At 38.6% G+C, this 5,578-nt stretch overlaps 1 pseudogene; it reads left to right on the top strand.

The window, feature by feature from the left end:
• Positions 1–1,697: 1,697 nt before the first annotated feature.
• LOC132439181 (rab GTPase-activating protein 1-like pseudogene) lies at positions 1,698–3,268 on the top strand (annotated as a pseudogene).
• Positions 3,269–5,578: the final 2,310 nt, after the last annotated feature.

The following is a 5,578-nucleotide window of genomic DNA, read 5'->3' as shown; positions in this document are numbered from 1 at the left end:
GCCCTTCTTTTGTTTGATACAGTTTCCTTTTTTATTCAGAACTGTTGGAAAAAATTCACAAATAGTTCATTCTTTCTGTTCACACTGAAACAGGAACTTACCTCTTCTTTATGAATGAATATACTTAATAGAAATATTATTATATTATAATATTAACACTGTATTATATAATAAGCATTTTCCTACTTACTAGAATTAACAGAAGCTAAACATAATCTATTCACCTTTTTATATTATGACTATCATCTTTGCATCTTGTATAAATTTTCCTTTGGGGCATTATTAGAAACTTATGGTCTTTTAAAAATTCAATGAGTTCTAATTTAACATGATTATTATAATTTTTTTATGATCACATTGCCTCAACTTGGTTAAAAGGAACCCCCTTAAACTGGCCTGTTTGGCTTTTTTAGAGTTGCCTCTAATGATCCCAAGAACATCCTGACTTCCTTGAAAAAAACAAAACAAAACAGGAATTCCTGGATGCTTCCTGATTTTTTTCCTGCTGAAGGGCATGACATTAACTATCCTCAAAAATCTTGGTTTCCTCTAGAAGAGCATGACATTAGAGATCAAACTATGGGCTCCAGAGGTATATTTATAAGCACTGGTGATAAGCAAAAGTGCTGCTACTGTGGCTGCACTGGACTGCCTTCTATGGTTCACAGTGGTAGTTTCAATTTAACACATTCTTTCGTACTTTACTTACTGCTGTATGGTTTCATCAATCACTAAGACTTTTCATATTAACACTTCTAAACAAAATAAAAGCCAGGAGTGGGATATCATTTTTCATCTCTCACATTGGCAAAGATTTAAAAGATTGATGATGCTCAGTGTTGGCCAGAGGAAAGGGAAACAAGACATTCCCATAAACTGTTGGTGGTAGTGTAAACTGGTATAACATTCTTATAGAACAACTTGGTAACATCTATTGATGGTGAAACACCTGTTAACTTAGAAATTCCACTTTCAGAAATTTACCTTACACATAAACTCATATACAAGTATATATGATTACTGCAACATTGCTTGAGGTAGTGTATAACAGGAAACCATCTAAATGTCATCACGAGGACTTCCCTGATGACACAGTGGTTAAGAATCCGCCTGCCAATGCAGGGGACATGGGTTCAAGCCCTGGTCCAGGAAGATCCCACATGCCACGGAACAACTAAGCTCTAGAGCCACAACTACTGAGCCCATGCTCCACAAAAAGAGAATCCACTGCAGTGAGAAGCCTGTGTACCTCAACGAAGAGTAGCCCCTGCTCACCCCAACTAGAGAAAGCCTGCGCACAGCAATAAAGACCCAACACAGCCCCCAAAATAAATAAATAAATAAATAAACAAATAAATGTCATCATGGGGGGACTCATTAAATAGCTATGGTACAACCATACAATGAATGCTGTGGAACCATTAACAAAATCCTGTGTGTGTGTGTGTGTGTGTGTGTGTGTGTGTGTGTGTGTGTACATAGATACATATTTACACACATAGATATACATATGTTTGCATTCTAATAGCAAATGCCTGGTTATAGAAGAAACAATGGTTTTACCTTTGGAAATTTGAATAGGGGAAATTAGATAGAGGAAGACTTTTACTCCTCACTTTATAATCTTTTATACTAATATTAAACTTTAAAAAATACTGTCAATTAAATACTGTCAAATTAAAACAAGGAATAAAAAGAAGGTTGTGATTACAGCGCAGCAACTTTCTAACAAAGAATTAGCTGCTGAAAGATGCTTTGGAATCTTATTAAGCCCAGGTTGAAATGTGAAGAACTGTGACATTTATTTACTGGATATGGAAGCCATGGGAAAGAGCTATGATGGAAGAGCTTATGTTATCACCGGCATGTGGAACACCAATGAACCAATATTTCTGGCACTTAATGAAGAAACTCCAAAAGATAAATGAGTGTATAGGACTGTGGCAATGGATATGGTAGTCATGGACGTGATGGAGCCTGTCTATTTTCACCTGGAGACAGCAGTACATGTGTACCCTGCAAATAAGTGATTTTGGCATTTTAGCAGAAAGACTTTCACAGAGACTTTCTTCATGAGGTTGAAACAGTCTGAGGGAAAAGGCCATACCAATGCTGGAAATGCAATAGATGAGGTGGTAAGTCTACAGCAAGAGTCTGAGAAGGAGGAACGAATCACACTGCTACTAGCAGATGGGGTCCAGTGTCACCCTAGGAGGATGAAGCAGAAGAGAAGAGTGATAATGAACTCTCAAGTGGAACAGGTGATGTTCTAAGCATTGTCCTGAGAAGATCCTATATTCTTGGGGAGAATTGTTAGGAAGATGGCACAATAACCTTGGTGCACGACAGAAAGGGCTATCCACTGTGGTGAAGAGTGCTGTTCCTGAAGCATTGAGGGCAGAGGTGTGGTAATTATTAGCAGGCTGCCATGACAACCAGGCAATGCTCGATAGATATCAATTTCTTATCACAATGGACTCAGCCCAGGAGAGTGTTATTACTAGAGATATATTCATCAGACATTTCCTGCACATGATTACTTTAAAGATACCAGAGGAGATGGCCAGGAATCGCTCTACAAGATTTGCAAGGCCTACTCTGTCTACAACAAAGACACTGGGTACTGTCAAGGACAGTCTTTTCTTGCTGCTGTATCGCAGCTGCATTTGCCAGAGGAACAAGCATTCTGTGTTTTGGTGAAAATCATGAATGACTATGATTTATGAGACTTCTGCAAAAACAGCTTTGAAGACCTTCACTGCAAATTGTATCAGCTGGAAGGACTAATGCAAGAGCAGTTACTGGACCTCCACGACCATTTTTCTAATCTGAACCTGGAAGCTCATATGTGTACATCCCAGTGGTTTCTCACTCCTTTTACTGACAAATTCCCACTCTGCATGGTCTTCCACATCATTGACTTACACTTTGTGAGGGTTTGAACATAACCTTTCACGTAGCCTTGGCTCTCCTAAAGACCTCAAAGGAAGATCTTCAGCAAGCCGATTCTGAAGGTACTTTACAGTTCTTCAGAGTTCAGCTTTCTAAAGTTATTCAGAGATACAAGGCAGAGGAAAATGCAAGAAGTATAATGGAGCAGGCTTACAATATTAAGGTACAAACCAAGAAACTGAAGAAACATGAGAAGGAATATCTGAAAATGCAAGAGAGTCATCTGCAGCAGGAAGACCCAATGGATAGATACAAGTTTGTATATTTGCAGATAACTTCACCTCTTGCTTTTATACTGGTAATCTTCATAAGCTGAGAGAAAGAAAGGGAAAAAGAAAAAGTAGCTATCAACTACTTTCAAAAATGAGAAAAAGGAAAATGACAAAGTACCGTTTTAGTTGTGCACAGTCACATCCTAATCTACTCTATGCTTTTCCTTCATGGTATATTGTATCCTTCAAGACTCCAAAGCAATGCAATGATTTAGTCAAAATATTTGGTTAAAAATACTAACCAGTTATATTTGTTCAACTCCATTGGTAACTGTGTAAAGTTGAGCGCACCCTAAATGTCCAATACTTAAATTTTAAAGCAACTTAAAATGTTCATTGCCTCATACCACACCTCATGATGTTTGCATGATGCATAATAGTTATAAAAGTCTGTAGTACTTGGAAACATTAAGCTTTTACCAATTTGGAAAAGTTTTTAAACAATTTAAAGGACATTGCCAAACAAGCAAAGCAGGCCTGATGGACTAAAAAATGAATTAGAAAGAAAAAAACTGAAATAGTAGAAATAATTTTTAACACATTCCTTTTGCTGTTACTTTTCTTATATGTACTCTTTTTCATGTATTATGAAAGCAAGGCATATCACTACAGTAGAAAAGCAAAAAGAATATAAAGTACACCATAATTCTACCTATCCACAGGTAGTAGAATTTACAACTTGGTGCTGCTTCTTTCCTAAACACACACTTTCTCTTCCTCTGAACACAACCATCTTTTATCCTAGAGTCCTGTCACTCCTGTCACTGGAGCTTTAATGTTATTAGTTTCTAAGCTCCAAAGCCTGAGGGAGGAAAAGGAAGGCTGAAGAATCCAAAAAAGAGCACAGTATAAAGAGGGAAAATGACTGAAATGAAAATTTTTACTTCACAATTTTGCCTTAGGTTAATTCTAAGGCCTAAAAACTACCACGTAGCCACTCAGTAACTGTCAAATAAATAAACAAATGTGTCAACAAGCAAAACCGGTTTAATACATATCTATTTAATGTTCAATTTCCCATAAGGATGTCATTTCTATCTTCAGGATAAAAATTCAAAACAGTTTTCAGCTCTTGACATTGGATAATGTGGGCACATATTTATCTCCTGCCTGACACCTTTCCTTTCTGACAAGTTTCTACTCTGCTGCATCACCATATCTGAACTGACCACTCTGAGGTGACTAGCACCTTATCACTTTACACTTTCCTCACTTCTTCTATACTGTGACAGACATTTAATATTTTGTTTTATCCTATGTACTCCAGTTATTGCTCATGTGAAGAACAGATATCTTATCACTGGGATTTGGTCTGAGGGCAGAAACTCCATCACAGTAATTGGCCCAAACATTAAGAGTCTAGAAAGGACTTAAAAAAAAAAAAAAAAAAAGCCACCCCTCATCTACATCCCAGATCATCAAATGCTTTTCTGCATTCTCCTTAAAAATTTTGAATTTCTTAAAAAAGGTTTTATTGTATTCACGTGTAAAACAGAGGATAAATAAAAGTACCCCAAAATTAAGCACCACTGCTTCATACTTCAAAGAATGTCCTCTAGATTTCCTATTGTTTGCAAAATGTATTTATGAAATAAACATTAAATACTCCAGTTGCATGAACAATAACAATTCTTTTAAAACTTCAATAATACTTGTGCCTAATGTACAATGTAGCAATGTTCATTATGAAGAGGTTTTAATACAGAGGAGCACATTCTTTTTTTTTTTTTTCGGTACGCGGGCCTCTCACTGTTGTGGCCTCTCCCGTTGCGGAGCATAGGCTCCGGACGTGCAAGCCCAGCGGCCATGGCTCACGGGTCCAGCCGCTCCGCGGCATGTGACATCTTCCCGGACCGGGACACGAACCCGAGTCCCGTGCATTGGCAGGCGGACTCTCAACCACTGCACCACCAGGGAAGCCCGAGAACATTCTTTTTTCCAGAAACTTTAAGAAAATGGATTCTTTTTCTTTTTAAATAAATTTTTGTTTATTTATTTATTTTTGACTGCATTGGGCCTTCATTGCTGCACGTGGGTTTTCTCTAGTGGCGAGCAGGGGCTACTCTTCGTTGCGGTGCATGGGCTTCTCATCGCAGTGGCTTCTGTTGTTGTGGAGCATGGGCTCTAGGCACACGGGCTTCAGTAGTTGTGGCACGTGGGCTCAGTAGTTGTGGCTCGAGGGCTCTAGAGCACAGGCTTAGTAGTTGTGGCGCACGGGCTCAGTCGCTCCACAGCATGTGGGATCTTCCCGGACCAGGGCTTGAACCCGTGACCCCTGCATTGGAAGGCGGATTCTTAACCACTGTGCCACCAGGGAAGCCCCCAAAATGGATTCTTTTTTAAAGAACATCTAA

The sequence above is a fragment of the Delphinus delphis genome, chromosome 16, assembly GCF_949987515.2.
Source record: "Delphinus delphis chromosome 16, mDelDel1.2, whole genome shotgun sequence".
Taxonomy (NCBI): domain Eukaryota; kingdom Metazoa; phylum Chordata; class Mammalia; order Artiodactyla; family Delphinidae; genus Delphinus; species Delphinus delphis.
Note: the sequence above shows the minus strand (reverse complement) of the source record. Positions and strands in the feature narration are given on the sequence as shown.